Below are 20,256 nucleotides of genomic sequence, written 5' to 3'. Positions count from 1 at the left end.
CCAGGGTTTAAAAATACTGCCCTGGGAAACAGTGAGATTCACATAGACAAGAGCAGAAGTGAAGTAAGGGTTGTTTTTTCAATTTAGCTGTTGTGGGTCGTGTGCCTGTGTGACTAGAAATCCAACCACCTTGATCGTCTGGCACACAGCTCTCCACATAGCAAGTGTCAAGTTACTGCTGAACAAATGTGGCATAGTAGTCATCACTAGCGTGCAGCCAAATTGCTTCTTACTGATATCAGTCTCACCCTCTAAATCCATCCGGTTGCAAGACAGGAGACGCTTGTTTAGCAACTGCAGCTCCACTAACCAAAAGAGTTCTGCAAAATAAGCTCAGTTGTAACCTAATCAAATGAGGAGGATCCCCTGTGGCTTCATGACGAGGCTCTCATGACATGGCAGCTAGTCTTGTCCAAAGCGAGCCATCCTGGAGCCCAAGACAGACAATGAAGGGGGTGATACAAAGGTGTGAGTACCAAGAGGTGAGGATCCTTGGCTGTCTTAGAGGCCAGCTATCATTCCTTAAAAGGTTATCTTTGTTAATCATTGCCTTGATTTTTTTTTTTTCTTAAACAAAGAGGAAAAGAAAGAAAGTGAAGTTACTCAGTTGTGTCCAACTCTTTGTGACTCCATGGACTGTAGCCTACCAGCTCCTCTGCCAGTGGGATTTTCCAAGCAAGGATACTGAAGTGGGTTGCCATTGGAAACATGTAAATGCTTCTTTTATTTTTGAATTTTATAAGACCTTTCATTTGTGGAGAAGTGCTGACATTTCTACATTTCACAGGTAATTTGGTGAGATTCCAAAGGAATAAAAATGATAAATTTTAGAAAATATGATTCATGAGGAAATACTGAATCATTAGACAAGTTGTATTTAAAGTGCAAAATTATGAAAAATTAAATATTGGGAAGAATATAGATGGAATCAATAAGGATAGAGAATAATTTAGTAAAGTCAGTTATCCTAATCGTTAAATAAGTAAAATTACCCACCAGTTGTTGGTCAGAGACATGAGTCACTAAACTTTAAAAGAGTAGATACTATGAGAAGATGGTCATGCACATTTTACTTAATTGCTGCTCTAAATGAGGAGGTAGCAGCAGTGGCCTGTGGACCAAATCCAGCCTGCTGCCTGTTTCTGTAAATAAAGTTTTATTGGAAAACAGCCACGTCCATTCGTGAACATATTGTTGATGACTGCTTTTCCACTATAGCAGCAGAGATTGTAACCTAGTCTGTGTGGTCCACAAAGCCTAAACTATCTGATAAACTTTGCAGAATAAATTTGTTGACCTCTGCTCTAGATTTTAGACTTTTATATGCAAGATTAGATTCTGTAGTGTTGATTAAATGCATAAATCCAAGGACTGTAGTATGTAAGTCAGCTTCTAAACATGACTGAAGGTACAGTGTTAAGTGTTTCTATTCTTTTTTAGAAGAAAAGTCTTAATAATTAGAAGAGGGACTGAATATAGGAAGATTCACGAGAAAAATGTTTCATTAGGCAAAGACTTTGTTTATTAAGATAATCCATGAGCTTCACATGGGGCTCCTGGGGGAAGATAAATGCAAACATTATGTTGACTGGATTATGTTACTGTGAAAAAGCAATTTAAAATTTGTGATCAATTTCTTACTCTGAATTGGAAATGAAGACTGTTTTATTTACTTTGAAATTTATTCTGGTTTATGGTGAAGTTTTCTTTCCTTTTCCTTTTTTAAAATGAAAATGTAGTCTTAAGAATATGCCTCTCCCCTCAAAAAAAAAAAAAAACAAAAAACCACCAGTATGTCCTCAAGTGATACCTATCTATTGCAGGATGACTTGACGAGATACAGGTACTTATTAGTCTTAGATGATATGCTGCAGACAAATTGAAAAATGAAATTTCTGGGAAAGAAGCACAAAGCTGAGGGGTCAGGGTCAGATGACTGAGGACAAGATGCTAGGTATTCACATGCAGGGAGAATAAGAAATGCCAGATGTGATGTATTTCTGATAGGACCAGCCACATGCCTTCCTTCTACTGGATTGTCTTTATGGTCATTATTAAAATGTTTACTTTTCTAAACTAGTGAAAATAATTTATACCACATACAGCATTTTTAGATTATGACATAAAGAAGAAAAGACATAGAGGTGAAGTTATTCTAGTATTCTTTGAAATTAATAACTACCAGTTTATTAGGAGAGACTTTATTAGTTTATTAGTGAGAGACTTTATTTTTGGGGACTCCAAAATCACTACAGATGGTGACTGCAACCATGAAATTAAAAGACGCTTGCTCCTTGGAAGAAAAGCTATGACCAACCTAGACAGCATATTAAAAAGCAGAGACATTACTTTGCCAACAAAGGTCCTTCAAAAACGTTGGTTTTTCCAGTAGTCATGTATGGATGTGAGAGTTGGACCATAAAGAAAGCTGAGCGCCAAAGAATTGATGCTTTTGAACTGTGGTGTTGGAGAAGACTCTTGAGAGTCCTTTGGACTGTGAGGAGATCAAACCAGTCAATACTAAAGGAAATAAACCCTGAATATTCATTAGAAGGACTGATGCTGAAGCTGAAACTTCAATACTTTGGCCACCTGTTGTGAAAAACTGACTCGTTAGAAAAGACCCTGATGCTGGGAAAGATTGAAGGCTGACGGAGAAGGGGATGACAGAGGATGAGATGATTGGATGGCATCACTGACTCAATGGACATGAGTTTGAGCAAGCTGAGGGAATTGAAGAACAGGGTAGCAAGACTAAGGCTTGTGTCTAGGGGCGTCTCACTCCGGACCTCTCCACCCCACACTGCTCACCCACGTACCTGTCACTTTGTTCCGACTCCTCTTGTTTTCCTTTCCATTTTCCCTTCTTCCCATCTCTTCTTGCATTTCTGATTTCCTTTTTTCTTTGTAATTGTGTGATAGATGCCATGGGAAACAAAGTAAACCATGGAAGTCACATCACCCGGGCTGCCAGCCTTCACTGTGCCCATCACCCGCTTCTGGAACGATGTATCGATACATGTACCAGACACGTGCCAGGACTGGGCACGGTTTTGCCCAGTTCTTTTTCGGGTTTAGGTTTTTGTTTCTTTTTAGAAATTTTGAACTTTTATTTATTTTGCTGCTCGGGGTCTTAGTTGTGGTATGTGGGATCTAGCTCCCAACCAGGGATCAAACCCGGGTCTCCTGGGTTGGGAAGCACAGTCTTAGCCGTTGGACCATCAGGGAAGTCCCCTGCCCTGTTCTTTTTAATAGGCGCGTGACCCGTTCCACAGTTACAGATACTAACACTTTAACTTATGCAGCCATTCCTACTGAGTATCCTCTTGGCTCTCAGCATCTTGTTTTCTGTCTTTGTTGCTGTTTATGTAACTTTGCCTAATGAGCATCTGGTGTTTGCCTTACCTCCACTAATTGAGACGACTCAAGTGTATCTATGCGTCTAGATGATTTTTCGAAAACAACAGTCACATCTTTTCCATGACCTTGAGTCGTTTAGTTTCTTGAAAATAGGATTTTGTTTCTGTGTCGTGAGGTCTTGTCACCCCTTCTTAAATTCCTTGAAAAGTCTCTGTCTTTGTTCATTTATCAACAGATTACATTTTATGTGTCAATTCTGATTTAAATTTTTTTAGGGATCTGCTATTTCAAGCACGTGTTTTAAAATACCACATACAGGTGATTTGAGAGTTTGTTATAGGTCATTAGACTTTAAAATCATACATGTTGTTAAATGTATGTAGTATTTGAGTCACAAGATGTAATTTTTCCAAAAGAACATTAAAATAACTAACCTAATCCCCCGTGTCATTTTAGTGAGTTAGTAATGAAGATCACAGTTTATCATCATTGTTGATATACTGGTTAATTATATTTTTTCTACAGAAGTGATGCTTATTCTGGAAGTTTTTTTTATTTTAGAAGACGAACTTTTCTAAAATGCACTAGGACTTTGTGTACAGTGTCTTATTGTATATAGTAGACACTGGTACATATTTTTAAATGATAGAAGAGAGAGGTGGATGGACAAATGAATAGGAGGGAAGAAGGAGAAAAAGTAAATTGAAAAAATTTTAAATGTGCAACTAGCAAGAGGGTCTTACAAAGCAGGAAGAAAACCTACTGTTTGCCTGTTGTTTTCAGTTCAGTTCAGTTGCTCAGTAGTGTCCGACTCTTTGTGACCCCATGAATCGGAGGCCTCCCTGTCCATCACCAACTCCCGGAGTTCACTCAAACTCACATCCATCGAGTCAGTGATGCCATCCAGCCATCTCATCCTCTGTCGTCCCCTTCTCCTCTTGCCCCCAATCCCTCCCAGCATCAGAGGCTTTTCCAGTGAGTCAACTCTTCGCATGAGGTGGCCAAAGTATTGGAGTTTCAGCTTTAGCATCAGTCCTTCCAATGAACATCCAGGGCTGATCTCCTTCAGAATGGACTGGTTGGACATCCTTGCAGTCCAAGGGACTCTCAAGAGTCTTCTCCAACACCACAGTTCAAAAGCATCAATTCTTCAGCACTGTGCCTTCGTGGTTTATAACAGAATGAGAAAATAGGCAAAATGGGCTTTTTGGAGTCCAAAATTGATTGATGATGTTGATGTTATTAAAATGTTTAAATCCTTGGTTAAGTCCCAAGGACCTGTCTTATTACTGTTAGAAGTAAATATGCCCCCTGCCACCTAGACCTCCTGCCCTGCCCTTCCATAGAAACAGCTCCCTTCTCTGCTGGCTCCGCACTGCACTTCCAGCATTAAGAATCTCTTCTTTCTCATCTTACTCATCCCCTTGGCAGCATTCAGTGTAGTCGGCCCTTGACATCCTTTCCACTTTTGGCTTCTGTGAGATCACATGCTTCTGGGTTTCAGGCTGCCTTTCTGGACGCTCCTTTCTGGTTCCTTTTCTTCTGCTGCAGTCGCTTTGGATGCCCTGCCATCCTTCATATACATCAGTGATTCTTATTTTAGGTCTTAGGGGCCTTAGTGCTGCCTTCTTCGTCTGCCTGGCCCTTCATGCACACCTCATCTTTTAAATGAGGCTCACCTTGACCCCCATTTAGCTCCATCATCGTAGCCACACTCCCAGTTCCTCTACTGTTTCTTTTCTCATAGCACTTACCCCTTCTGTCATACCACGTGTGTCTGCTAAATTGCTTCAGTTCTGCCTCTTTGCAACCCCATGGACTGTAGCCTGCCAGGCTCCTCTGTCCATGGGATTCTCCAGGCAAGAATATTGGAGTGGGTTGCCATGCCCTCCTCCAGGGAATCTTCCTGACCCAGGGATCTAACCCAGTTCTCCTGCTTGGCAGGCAGATTCTTTACCACTGAGGCACCTGGAAAGGCCCTGTCATACCACACAGTGTACTTATGCTTTAGGTTGTATTTGCCTTCTCTAAGAGTATAAGCTCCACGAGGGTAAGGGTCTGGCCTTTTCACCAGCATCCCAGGCATCTGTGGTAGGCGTTGTGGATTCACGAACGCGTGGCGTCTGTCCTGTGTCACTTCATTCACTTCCACGGCCCTCTGCACACCATGTGCCAGTCACTCATAAGCCCTCATCTCCAGCCAGACCTTTGCTCACTTCTCCATACACTGACCTCACCACGTATCATCTAATGGACACAATCAGAAAAAAAATGTCAGTGCTGCACTGTCCTTAATTTCTGTCTTTCCTTCACTTCCCCCCTGACCCCCAACCTCCACGCTGTCAGTAAGCTCTGTTGACACTTCCCCGTCCCAGACAGCACCCCAGTATTTCCCAGCCCCCGCTGTACCTCCCAGCTGTCTGGCCATCACCTCTCACCTCAACAATTCCAGTGGCCTCTCAGCTGTTCCTGCTTCTCCTCTTGACCCTTTACCATCCATTTTCCACGCTGTAGCCAAAGGTGTCTTCTTAAAATGTACACAAATCACCTCACATCACAGGCTTGGAGTGACTTTTCCATTAGCACATAGAATAAAACCCAGAGTCCCTTCTCTGCCTCATAAATCCAACACCAGTGGACCTGCGACAGCTCAGGCCTCATCTCTCAGCTTTCCCCTCACTCATCACACTCTAGTCACCGGGGCCTTCTTTCTTCTCTTTAGCTATGCTGGGCCTTGGAACGTTCGCACTGTCCACTCTGTCTGGATTTCTTTCCCCTCTTTTCTGCCATTATTTAAGCCAGCGCTTAAATGTCACCTCCTCGAGACTTTGCTTGACCATCCATCCTTCACTCAGTCACTTATATTAGTTCATGGCATAACCCTCTCCCTCTCTCTTGTAGTCAGCCCTCCATATCCACAGTTTTGCATCCTCAGATTCAACCAACCACGGATAGAAAATATTCAGGGAAAAAATCCCAGAAAGTTCCAAAACACACAGCACTTAAATTTGTCTTGCACCGGCAGCTATTTACATAGCATTTACAAGGAGATCAAACCAGTCAATTCTAACGGAAATCAACCCTGAATATTCATTGGAAGGACTGTTCCTGAAGTTGAAGCTCCAACACTTTGGGCCTCCTGATGCAAGAGCTGACTCACTGGAAAGGACCCTGATGCTGGGAATAATTGAAGGCAGGAGAAGGGGGCAATAGAGGATGAGATGGTTGAATGGCATCACTGACTCAATGGATATGAGTTTGAGAAAACTCTAGGAGATAGTGAAGGACAGGGAAGCCTGGCATGCTACAGTCCATGGGGTTGCAAAGAGTCAGACACTACTTAGTGGCTGAACAACCATAACATTATATTAAGCATTATAAATAATCTAGAGATGATTTAAAGCACAATTTTATATAAGGTACTTGAACATCCACAGATTTTGGTGTCCATGGGGAATTCAGGAACCAGTTCTCTGTGGATCCTGAGGGGATATGGTACATTCTTTACAAATTGAGTTTCTTTCCCATGAGAATGTAAGCTCTGTGAGAGTACAGGCCTGTTTACTGCTGTATCCCTGCTGTATAGGACAGTGTCTGGCACAGAGTTGATGCTCCATAAATATTTGTGAGTATAATGAATATAGACAATAATATTACATTGTAATGGTGTGAGTTGATAAGCATTGCTTCAGTGGCAATCATGGTACAATGTATGCATGTATCAAAGTAACATGCCATGCACTGTAAATTTACAAATAAGTCAAATTTGCCAAATAAAAATATAATTAAAAATAAATATTTGGGGATTTCCCTTATGGTCCTGTGGTTAAGAATCTATCTTCCAATGCAGGGGACATGGGTTCCATCCCTGGTCAGGGAACTAAGATCCCCCATGCAACAAAGCAACTAAGCCTGTGCATCACAACTAGAGAACCCATGCATTGCCACAAAGACCCTGCTGCTGCTGCTGCTAAGTTGCTTCAGTTGTGTCCAACTCTGTGCAACCCCAGAGACAGCAGCCCACCAGGCTCCCCTGTCCCTGGGATTCTCCAGGCAAGAACACTGAAGTGGGTTGCCATTTCCTTCTCCAATGCATGAAAGTGAAAAGTGAAAGTGAAGTCACTCAGTCGCGTCTGACTCTGAGATCCCATGGACTGTAGCCTACCAGGCTCCTCTGTCCATGGGATTTTCCAGGCAAGAGTACTGGAGTGGGGTGCCATTGCATTCTCGGACCCAGCACAGCCTAAATAAATAAGTATTTGCAGAATGAATGAATGAACAAAGGGAACAAATTGGTTTATTTTGAAGTTACACATTTCTGTGATACTTAAGATAATGTTGTAACTAATTGACTATGAGTCTTTAGGCAGTATGGAAAGAAATAGACTATTCTCATTTTGGGCAGGAGTTACTAAAAAATACTCCTGTGTCTCTTAGTGGAAAGCAGGAAACAGTTCTGCCCCACCCTGATTTTCTCTCTTTTTTTTTTTTTTACACAATACAATATTTTGAAACATGTTTTTCTTTTATATCTTTATTTAGAAGCAAAATTTTGCACTCACTTTTGTTTTTCTAGTAAAGCAGGAGAGACTTCCTTATAGTCTTAAGCACTGTCTATAGCAGGAGACAGCTTGAATGCCAAAATAATGTATAATTAGGTCTATTCATTATCTTGCCACATGGTAAGTAGATGCTAAGGGTTTATCACTGCAGTAAAAGTCACTGGGATATTTAAGTTTATTTTATGAAAACATGCTTTAAAATTTACAATTCTTTTGTCAGACAGTAACAAATTATTGTGCAGAAGGTATTCCTTTACCAAAGGCTTTTGGAGATAAATGGCCCAGATTTTGTAGAGATTCTTTCTGTTACTTTTTTTTTTCCTCAATGTACATTGCCTGGTCCCACTTTCTTGCTATATATTTGGAAAAAAATTCTGATTGTATTAGTTACTAAGATTGCATATTATAAAAAAATCACAGTGCTTCTGCTTTTTTTCCCTTTAATACCCTCTGATGATCTCTGAATAGGAATGCAGTAAAATATAAATAGGAGTCTTTTACCAACATGATGTATAGACTGTTCTATTTTGTTTTCAGTTTGTCCCAAAGAAGGAAGTGGTGACTGATGCCCGTGGCTGTTCTCTAACTTATGGCTTATTTCTCATCTTCAAGAGCCTGTTGCTTGGGGCTGGGGATGGAGGTGGGGTCTCACTGCAAATGAGGCATGAGGAAATTTTTAGAGGTGATGGAAATATTCTAAAAGTGGATGCAGGAACTTTCTTGGCAACCCAGTGGTTAAAACTCTGTGCTCCCAATGCAAGGTCAAGAGTTTAATCATGCTTGGGGAAGTAAGACCCCACATGCTTTGTGGTATAGCCAAATAAATAGATAAATTTTTTTGTAAGATTAAAAAAAAGTGGATGTTGCGTGGCTTATAAACTTATTAAAAGCCATTGGATTGTGCACTTTATGAGTTTTATGAATGTAAATTTAACTTCAGTATAACTGAACAGAACCTGATTTAGTCCTCTTTGCCTCATGGTCCTTGCTTCTCCCTTTACTATCAGTTCTTATCTTCACAGTTACTCTCCGCTCTTCCACTAGGTCTTTCGACATTGCCTCAGCTATTGAAAATTATTTTTTTAAATAATTCTACCTCCTTCATAAGCTTACTGCTCTTTAAAACTCATTCAGACTGTGGGCTTGGGGGTCCAAAATCTGGATCCAAATTCTAGTACTTAATATCTGTGACATTGGGTAAGTGTTTTGAGCCTCAGTCTCCAGATCTGTAGAATAGGTAGAATTGTAATCAGATCTGTTGCATTGGGATGTTGTGAATGTTACATGAAACTATGTTTGTCACATCCTGTGTTATTTGTTGCCTTTATTTTTTTTTTTAAAGCATCCTAACAGTTGAGTTAGTATAACAAAGTTCTGGTGGACACAAAACTAGGGAATCATAGCACAGCTGTACCACTTTCCAGCTGTGTGAGCCTGGGAAAGACAATTAACAAACCTCTTTGCCTTCATTTTCTCATCTCTGTTTGAGATTTTAGAGTAAAGTTATTGCAAGGGCAAATGATACAACCCATGTAAAGTTTGTAGCGGCGTGTCTAGCAAAAAGTAAACCCTCAATAAAAATTTGTTATTAAGTCTCTTTAGGACTTACTTAGGCCCACCTGAGCCTTTCCTAAGCTGACTTTCATCTCTACAGTACTATTAAAACAGTGTTCATGGGGTTTGTGGTGATGTTCTATGATAAATCTGTTGACCTTTTCTAGTCATTACTCTACAGACCCTTCTGTCCTTGACAGTCTGGCCACTTCCTTAAAGTTCCCTTCCTTGGATCCCTCCATATTGAAAAAAAGTGAAAGTGTTAGTTACTCCATGTCCGACTCTCTGCGATCCCATGGACTGTTGCCCACCAGGCTCCTCTGTTCATGGGATTCTCCGGGCAGGAATACTGTGGGTTGCCATTTCCCTCTCCAGGGTGTCTTCCTGACCCAAGGATCGAACCCAGATATCCTGTATTGCAGGCAAATTCTTTTTTGTCTGAGCCTCTAGGGAAGCCCATTCCCCCTTATTACCCTTCCTCATTATTTCCTCCATGAGTGGTTCTCCCATTCTGATCTCCCTTCTCAGGTTCTTTATCCAGTTTCCTTTCTTCTTCTGTAGATTTGTGCCTTTGACCTTGATCTCTGTTTTGAACCCCAGACGTGTATTTCTATCAATCAATAGTAGATATCACCAGGTAGCTGTCAGGACACTCATTTCCCCTGTTTCACACTGAACTAACTCTCCTTCCTGTCCTCTCTCCTGCTGGACTCACGCTCCCTTGAGAGGCAACCCTTCCACCTGTCTGTTGCATCTTTCTTCTCCGGCTTAGTCAGTTCCCGCACCACTCCTACTTTCCCCCAGAAGCCTTGTAGTTGTGCTCTAGTTTTCCATCTGTTTGACACCCTCCATCCATTCGTACACCCTATCCTGTAGATTCTGTCCTTAAGTTTTCTCAAATTTATTATTTTCTCTCCATTCCTTCCCTTATTGTACTCCTTTGGAATCTCTCTCTAATTCTCATATCAATGACCAACTCATTCATGTCTGACTCTTTGCGACTCCATGGGCTGTAGCCAGCCAGGCTCCTCTGTTCATGGGATTCTCTAGGCAAGTTACTGGAGTGGGTTGCCGTGCCCTTCTCTAGGGAATCTTCCCAAACCAGGCATTGGAACCGGATCTCCTGCGCTGCAGACAGATTCTTTACTGTGAGCCACCAGGGAAGCGGATTACTCATAAAGTCTTTTATAAACTGTACATGTGCCTAGCTGGCTACTTGCTGCTTTGCTGCCCCCGGGCTGTGCATGTGGGGGAACTGCCTTTCCCCACACTGTATGCATCTTCTCCGGCTTTCTGCCTTGCCCACATTGTTCCTTTGTTTGCTGTAAAGAATCCTCTGAAGTATCCATCTGCCCTTTTGTACCAGAACATCTTCATTTTCTTCCTGCCAATCTTGCTCAGATATTAACTGATTTGTAAATCATGCAAAATTATTGTATCCTTAACATACTCCCTTCTCTGTCTCTATCATTGTCTCTGAATTTTTTATGTATTCAGGGTTTCCCTGGTGACTCAGATGGTAAAGAATCTGTCTGCAATGCAAGAGACCTGGGTTTGATCCCTGGGTCGGGAAGATCCCCTGGAGAAGGGAATGGACACTCCACTCCAGTATTCTTGCCTGGTGAATTCCATGGACAGAGGAGCCTGGCAGACTACAGTCTACAGGGTCACAAAGAGTTGGACACGACTGAGTGACTAACATTTAGCACCCTGTAACCTCCTGGGTACTTCAAACAGTGGCTCTTAACCAGGGGAACCTCAAAATCATGTAGGAGCATCTTATTCATGTCTGCCCTGCCCCAGCACTGAATATGTTCAGAATGAAAGATTTCTGGACCCTGGATGCACGTGCTTGAGTGTGTTTTTAGCTACCGAAATGATTCTGATGTGACCCTCTGGTTTAAAAAAAAAAAGAGACAGATTGCAATAAAGGGCTCATGTGTTGATTTCCGTTGTCCCTCCTGTCCTTCCCTCCCTGTGCTTAGGAATGAATGCCAGGTGTGTTTATTACACAGCACGGTCCATCCAACCTCACATGTGTTCATGCAGTGAAATACACTCTGACCGTGTACAGTCTTCAGAGGTTACTCCTCAGTCATCATGGAAATAGGTTCTGTCTTTTGTTGAACTTTTACAGGTTCATCCGTTCTTTTTGGGGTAGCGTTTGGGAAAGTTTTTATCACGTTTTGTAGGTAGAGAAAGGGTAATGAGCAAGTCAGTTAAAGAATGAGTGATGAGACAGAAAGATTTAAAAGACAAAAAAATACAGGACTGCTAGGTGAAAATCAAAGGTTACAGGTAATTACAAGAGGACCTCAGATTTAAATCAAAATGCTGAGGTTGAATATGCAGGAGCAAGGAAATTCAGGTTGAAGATCTATTCAGTGATATGGCAGAATTCAAAAAGTACATTTGAAAAGGGATATACATGTGCTGGGAAAAAAATGCCAATTTTACCCCCCTCCCCCTTTTTTTGTATCTCCCTGTCTTTCCAAAGTTGACTGCTTCATTCTGCTTTTTAACACATTACATGACCCCAGTGCTTCCATTATGCAGGGTGTCGAATGCTCCTTTGGGCTTCCCTGACAGCCCAGTTGGTAAAGAATCCGCCTGCAATGCAGGAGACCCAGATTTGATTCCTGGGTTGGGAAGATTCACTGGACAAGGGATAGGCTACTCACTCTAGTATTCTTGGGCTTCCCTTGTGGCTCAGCTGGTAAAAAATCTGCCTGCAATGCCAGAGACCTGGGTTTGATCCCTGGGTTGGGAAGATCCCCTGGAGAAGGGAAAGGGTACCCACTCCTGTGTTCTGGCCTGGATAATTCCATGGCCTGTATAGAATGCTCCTTGCCATCTGTTGACAAGTATTAATACCATCTCAGAATAATTAACTGCTTTTTCCTCTTCTCTCATCCAGTGTTGACCCTTTCTGATCCCCATACTGGTTCCCAGGGTAAAGAACCCACCTGCCAATGCGGGTAGACGTCACAGAGATACAGGTTCAATCCCTGGGTTGGGAAGATCCCCTGGAGAAGTGAATGGCAACCCATTCCAGTATTCGTGCCTGGAGAATCCTGTGGACAGAGGAGCCTGGCAAACTATAGTCCATAGGGTCACAAAGAGTTGGACATGACTGAAGCGACTAAGCACACACACGCTGCTGTCCTTCCCCGTCCCTGAACTGGGTGTTCCTTCTTCCTAACCTCCCCTTTCTGATCCAGATCCTTAGTATTTATCTAAGAAGTTCACCCCCTTGCAAAACCTTTTCTAAATTTCCCTTCTCAGAATTCTTTCTGTCTTCCCTCCAAACACTCCAGAACATGAAGGCACCTCTCTTCTGCCATGGTGATCTGATCTTAGTTACTGGTTTTCTTGCCTTATCGTCTCTAATCTCTGCTGGAGAGAGAGACAGTCCTCGTTTTTTTATCTCCACTCTGTGTTGCCTTGTACCATGTCTCATATGTTGATTTTTGTTTGTTTGCTGGTTTTCAGTGAAGAACTTTTTCTCATTCAGCAATCACAGAGAGCTTTCCTTGAGTATTTTAGGTAACCTCCTCTTTCTACAGAGCCCTCACCCTGACATGTACAATGCATAAAACTTAGTAGACATAACAGTACACGAAACGTAGGCATATTGACACTTCTTGATGATTTGCTTTTGTTCTGTGTTCCGTTACTTCCTGTGCTTTTTCATTAAAGATAGAATGTTTACGTAGACCCACAGACCTTGCAGTTGTACCTACTGAATTTTCCTTGACAGTAAGAATGAGTTGCTTTGGTAGAATGCCAAAGAAACTGGTGTGTTGGCAGTTTTCTTTGAACTTAACACCTTTATTTTCTAGAAAGGTATTGGAATTACAGGAGTTTCCCTGGTGGCTCATTAGTAGAGAATCCACCTGCCAGTGCAGGAGATGAGGGTTCAATACTTGGTTTGGGAAGTCCCCTGGAGAAGGAAATGGCAACCCACTCCAGTATTCTTGCTGGGAAATCCCATGGACAGAAGAGCCTGGTGGGCTGTAGTCCATGTGGTTGTAGAGAGTCAGACACGACTGAGCGACTATACAACAGCAACATTGGAACTACACGTGGTTCCGTAAACAGTTCCCTGTGATCTTTTCTTTTTTTTTAAACTTTAACATTTTATTTTATATAACCTCTCTGAACCTTTACAAATCTTGTCCCACTATGTATGAGGGACCTTGCCTCAGTTACTGCCATGGAATCTGTCTGTTTCCTATGCCTTCTCACTTTCCCAAGCCTTCCACATTAATTTGGGGGTGGGGGTTGGAGGGAGGCAGGGCTACTGTTCACAGAATGAGACCTTGGTGTGTTGGGGAGGTACACAGGTGGTTTACAATCAGTAAGCGCTAGGAGTAACCAAAAAGGACTGTGAAGGAAGCGAAATCATACCTTACCTCAGGGGCCCATCGCAAGACAGGTCAGCCCCACTCTGTCCGTGGTTTGCTTCCCCAGGGTGGGTGTATGTCGAATGTATAGGCACTTCCTAGTTTTGCTTGTCTGCCCAGGGTGAAAATAGGAAGTGGGCAGTCAAGAATCGTCTGGTTGGTTTGATCGGGTTGTATCCGCTTGCTAGGTTTCTGTGTCTAGGAGACTGAAATGGTCACAGTGAGCAGAGGATAAGCCTCTTGACCGTGTTTCCATCATGTAGAACTGCATGGTCTTTGCAGCAGCTTACCCAGCAAACCGGGCAAATGAGCTATTTGATGACATAAACATACATATGTGAACTATTTGGGTGATTTCTGTGTGTATGGTTGTGTGGTATTTTGGTAAAAATTGTTCTTGAATATGTGGGGGGAAATTTTTTTAAGTCCTATTTAAAGTTCTATCAACGTTTGGGTGAGGCCTGTTTTATATAAGCATGTAATCTGTTATGTAATGTATAATCTGTAGGTGAGAAAAATCTTATCTGCTGTAGTTTGAATACAGTAGACATTTTTAATAAAGATGCTGACCATTCCAGCTTACTGATATTTACTGACATTTCCAAATCAGAAATGAAAATAGTGCTGGATAAGTTTGTAGATGATTTTATTTAGGGCCTAGACAAGAGGACAGAATGAGAGGTTAGAAAGTGACATGAATGGCTCAAAGTTTGCTTAATTCATCAGTGGTCACATTTAAATTTGGGGGATCACATCCTGGATATCTGGAAGTTTCCAGTTCATTCCAGCATTTTGGATGCTCATGTGGATATAGCTAATGTGATAATTGAAACCTAAGGACTTGTTTGAATAACAGAAAAATAATCATTTACAGTGACATTAGGTTAAATGAACCGCAAAAATCATGAAGTTAAAGACAAATCAATGTTCATTCGGTGGTTCTGTTCAGTTTATTGCAGTTAATGATCTTCAATTGAATTTGCGGCTCTCGGAGTTTGCTTGGAAGTAGGCCGTCACATGCCGACGTGAAATACCCAGTCATTTAAATTAGATGCTGAGCATGCTCGTAGGGAGTACTTATTCTTGGAGGCTGCAGTGTGGTTCAGTTTTCTTCTAGTGGCAGGAACAGAAAAGAGGTCCCCGTGTGCCCTGTTCATCACTCTGTCAGAGTGCATGTAATCTGCCTCTGGAAACCAGAGGCCTGAGACAAAGAGGAGCGTGGAAGTTGTTAGCAAGAGGCTGTTTGGTGAGTTAACTAGCTGTTTTATTCTATTCTGTAATTCCTAGCAAGGCTCTGTCTTTACTTGTATCTTCTGCATTTTTTATACTAACTTGTAGCTTTATGTAGCAAAGTAACTTAGCTCAGACTGGGAAAAAATTGTTTCTGCTATCCATATCTCGCTCTTTTGAAATATTTTCAGTATATTTCTGAGGTGACAAGTTTGTGAATTGCTATGATGGTATTCCTCCGTGTTCTCTACAGATTTCATTTGCTCACTGGTGCTGAATAATGCTAGCAGAATTGTGTGCTGAGGGAATTCAGGATTTGTCTGGGTGGACAGTTTAACAGTTTTGCTCTTAGATTTTAATTAAATTAATCATTTTTTTTTTACTTTCACATTTTAAAACTATATGTAATAAAGCAGTGGTAAGAATTTAGCCTAAAAGCAAGCATTTTAAAACTGTATCTAATAAAGTAACAGCACAAGAGCAAGAATTCTTTAAAGAGAACGAGAGGCTCTGTTGTCCATGTTTTTACATAGGTGGTTCAAAAATAAATTGGCTTTATAATGTAATTGATCATTTAAAAACTACTCTAAAAATGATATGAATTTGTTAACACTGTAAAATATGTTGCAGTTATTCAGGATTCATATTTAGAATTTGTTTTTAGTTATTGAATTAGCTTTAAAAGTGTTGTGAGTACAGTAATTGTGCCAATTGGGGCTCTTCTTACTTCCCTTGAGTTCATATTACAGTGATTGCTGGGCAGATAATCTTAAAATGTTTTGTGATTATTTGTTATCCAACATATTCATGTTTTACCATGAAGTTAAAGGAGAAAAAAAATTTTTGCAATTTTTTTATATTCTTATAATATCAAGCAACATTTAAAATCTATACATCATTATTTCATAATAAACATGATCTTGATTATGTTTATAATAGATAAACTTGGCAAACAAGTCTTCAGGGTATTCTCCTAAAGACTAAAATCGCATACTCTGACCAAGATAAATCATATTTTTGAAGATTTGAGAAAAAGCATAAAATTACCATGTTTATTTCCTTGGGGAAAAATCATGTTGGTGACTAAACAGAAATGTCAGGTAGGGAAATTGAGGTATAGAAGGCGCATTAAAGAGCTCTAGAAAAACGACGAGGGGGTGGGAGAAATAGGAAGAGAATACGAAAAGCCTAGTGCCTTCAAATGCCAGGCAATTATGGGATGCTTTCCTAAAATATCTTTGTTTTGAGAACTGCCCCCACTATGCCATTTTCCAGGATTGGCACCTGTGAAGGAGGTGGGTGTGTACTTAAGCTTGTATATTCATGGAAACGGGAGGGTTAGCAGTTAGAGATGAGAACTGGGTGACATCCTCAAGAAATCTATTCCCACTTCTAAACACTGACTCATTTGTATGGCCTGGGGCAGCATGTACACCCGGTTTATTTCCACTTATTTTTAATATATAATAATATTTTCCCATGGTAATAGAAGGTTCATTTAAGGTTTCTAAAGTAATAATAAGATGATTTCTTGGACTGTGGCAAAGATTTGCCAGGGCTGTATGTCATTCACAGAGAGCTACTGTGGGGAAAAAGCAAATACTGCTTTGATAGAATCCTATCAACTGTTTTCTTTTTTAATGAAAAATATTTCAAATGTGTAAGTTCTCTGTGGTCTTTGAATTTTTCAGAGATACATATTCCATGTATATTATATAATTAGAAGATTGCAAATTTTAACTCCCCCCCCCATATTTACTCATGAAATAATCATGAAATTTTCATGGCAAAATACACTATTTTCTTTTACGTATTTAGTCCCATTTACCTCTAATCATAGATCTTCTGTAGAAGATAAATGGATAATCAGTAGAAGATCTATTAAAGAAAATAGTAAGAAATACTGAGGAAATGAAAAGAGGGGACTATGAAAAGAAAAATTACTAAGACAAGGATTTCTTTGCTAGGTTTCTGAAGATGAAGCATATACTGCTATATTTGGTTCTTTTCCACATCATTAAGTTCATGCAGTCACTTATTTAACTTAACATCTGCCTAATGAAGAGCATTTATTTCCCTGGCTTTTATGAAGTTCAGTAGGACTTAAAGGTCCCCAGTGGTGTTAGCTGAAAATGGGGTCTGTGGTCAAGTAAGTTTAGGTAACAGTGGGCCTCTAACATCTTATTCAGAACTTTTTTCTCTGGAATATAGTTTACTTTGAAAAGAGAAACCAATACATGATGTTAAACATTAAACACACATCTTAATTCTGAATATATTCCGTATATTGAAATATCCAGAAAAGTGAAGGAAGAATTAGGGATTTGTGTATATCTTCCAGAAAATTACCTCAATTCTTTTCTCATTATGTATTTAGAAGAACCATCTTAGAACCACAGTGTAAATGGGACTTACAGGGTATGATTAGATTTGGTGATAAAAATGATGCCAAAGTTACATTTTTTTAAAGTCCTAAACTGTAGAAGCATTGGCAGTGAAGGACTTGGGGCACAATGTGACCACGTAAGGATTTTGATAATTCTCACAAGTTCTCATTCGTTCTCAAAGTTACTTCTAGATTAGACCCCTGGAGAAACAAATTAATTTTAAAAATATTTGTAATGGGAAATAACTGGAAGTTATAGTCTGGTGGGCCTAGGTATTTCTCTGTCCTCTGTGTTTTCAGTAGTAAATAGAAATGTCAGTTCTTTTTTAAAGATTTATGGGAATTGAATTTTATGAAAATACTGTAGCATGATGTTAGTCACAAAATACGTATAGAATAAATGTCTGTCTTCTTAATTTCCTTTCCAAACAATTAAGTTATTTTCTGTATTAAAGATTTTTCAAAATATTACCTATCAGCTGTCTGAAATATCAGATTCATAGAACTGTACTGATTTACAGTGGCAACCCACTCCATATTCTTGCCTGGAGAATCCCATGGACAGAGAAGCCTGGCGGTCTACATACAGTCCATTTGGTCGCAAAGACTCGAACACAACTGAAGTGACTTAGTACACATGGATAAATAATAATATACTTGGAATCTCCTTATAATAACATACTTTTAAAACCAGAATGCATGCATGATGAAATGTTAAAAGGGTCTCAGTGGCTTAGTCAACTTCTAAAAATAGAGTAGTTGCTAAATACCTGTTACGTTCCAGCTGTGTTTGGCCTAGTAGACAAAGTGATAAGTATTTTAGCTAAAAAACAAATACTCAGATTTGTTTCTATTAGTATTTAAACAATGTTAAATAAATAAAATTAAATTTAGTGAAGTATGAACTCTTAAATTAGTGGAAACCCAACTGTACCGTACACAGTAGGCACTTAACTAAACGAGGGAAAGTGAAGTCACTCAGTCGTGTCTGACTCTTTGAGACCCCGTGGACTGTAGCCTACCAGGCTCCTCAGTCCATGGAATTTTCCAGGTAAGAGTACTAGAGTGGGTTACCATTTCCTTCTCCAGGGGATCTTCCTGACCCACGGATCAAACCCGGGTCTCCCACATTGCAGGCAGGTGCTTTACCGTCTGAGCCACCAGGGAAGCTTAACTAAATGTTTACCAAATTGAATTTTTTCTTCTCAAATTTTTCATCCATATCAATGAATAACCTGCTTAAGAACTTATATATTTTTTTGTTCTTTACTTTTGTAAAACTTGTTTTTAAAAAAAAAAATTCATAATATTATTAAGAACACGTTAAAATTATTAGATTCCACTCTGTTATGTAATCTCCATATGAGACAATAATATGAATTGATATAGACTTTTAAAAAGAAAACTAAATAATTCTTTGTTGACCTTGATAAATTTTGTAATTACTTATAGCCAGAAAGTCTAGAACTCTGTGCCCAGCCATTGAGATCTGTCTCAATGTAGCCCTTTTAGAGCAGAGTTGTTCAGCCATCAGGATTGAATGACTGTGTGGGTTGGCATTGGAGAAACACCTTAAATACTTTGGCTTTTGGGCCATGGCCATTGTACACTTCCTTCTCTCGAGCACATTTCTTCTGACACTGGCTTTTTGGCAAATTTAAAGTCAGTTAACTAACTCGATATAAAACTTTTAATGAGAGCTCAGGGGGGCATAAATGATTTAAGATACATACATCAAAATGTTATGCATATGTAATCCCATTACTTGGGGCTTCACTGGTGGCTCAGTGGTAATGAATCTGCCTGCCAGTGCAGGAGACTTGGGTTTAATCCTGGGGTTGGGAAGATCCCATGGAGAGGGGAAAGGTAACCCACTCCAGTATTCTTGCCTGGAACATCCCATGGACAGAGGAGCCTGGCAGACTGTATAGTCCATGGGGTTGCCAAGAGTTGAACACAACTGAGCAACTAAACCTTTCACTTTCAATCCCATTACTTAACCTAACTTGACATAACTCTTTAATTAGGTCACTAATAGATGGTTACTGAACTCTGATCAAATTCCTGTGAGTTTGCCCTCAGTCCGTTGTTTCCTTGATGTTTTGTTGATAGTGCCCAGATGACCTGCTCCATTTCATGTTGTCAGCCTCTCAACTGTTTCTGACTCAGTCATTTTCTCATCTAGATTCTTCTTAGCAACCTTTCATCAAGTACTTGTTGGGATTTACAGCTCAGACATTTAGTCCAGGAATCATATTTCAATGTTTCTATTTCTTAGGTTCGTTTTGCTCTTTCTTCCCATTAATCTTTGATTCATTCATCTGTAGGCTTTTTTATTTTTTATTTTTTTAACTTGGCCATTTTGAGGCTGTGGGAATCTTAGTTCTCCAACCAGGGATTGAACCCTGGCCCCTTGCAGTGCGAGGATGGAGTCCTAACCAGTGGGCTGCCAGGGAATTCCCAGGATTGCTCATCCAGGTCTTTGCTCATGTCTCGCACAGAAGAAAAGAGACTTTCAGTTAGTCACATGCATGGGATCCATCTTGCCTAACTTATGTTAAATAGTTTCAGTTTTGTGTAGCCTGTATTTCCTCAGGCGTCATTGGCTTGAGCAACAAAAAGTAAGAACTACAGGTCAGAATAAAGGTTAAAAATAATAGAAGCAGTAACAATAGCTTTACGTTGTTTCCAAACAGAAATATCTCCTTCCCACCCACATTAAGTGTAATGTTCGAATGCACACAAACCGTCTCAGGTG

The 20,256-nt window shown here is 40.3% G+C and overlaps 1 protein-coding gene across 10 annotated transcripts in view; it reads left to right on the top strand.

The window, feature by feature from the left end:
• The window catches only part of PLEKHA5 (pleckstrin homology domain containing A5), a 262,176-nt gene that overhangs the window by 83,794 nt on the left and 158,126 nt on the right, over window positions 1-20,256 (top strand). The window contains exon 1 of one of the 10 annotated variants that reach the window (XM_024992611.2): window positions 13,785-15,128. The exons of the other annotated variants lie outside the window; for them this stretch is intronic. The gene's annotated coding sequence lies outside the window, so the exon portion shown is untranslated. Of the gene's footprint in view, window positions 1-13,784; window positions 15,129-20,256 lie in introns of those variants that run through there. 10 annotated transcript variants of the gene reach the window in all.

This window comes from Bos taurus, chromosome 5, assembly GCF_002263795.3.
Source record: "Bos taurus isolate L1 Dominette 01449 registration number 42190680 breed Hereford chromosome 5, ARS-UCD2.0, whole genome shotgun sequence".
NCBI lineage: Eukaryota > Metazoa > Chordata > Mammalia > Artiodactyla > Bovidae > Bos > Bos taurus.
The sequence above is the reverse complement of the archived record's forward strand: the minus strand, read 5'-3'. Positions and strand labels throughout refer to the sequence as shown.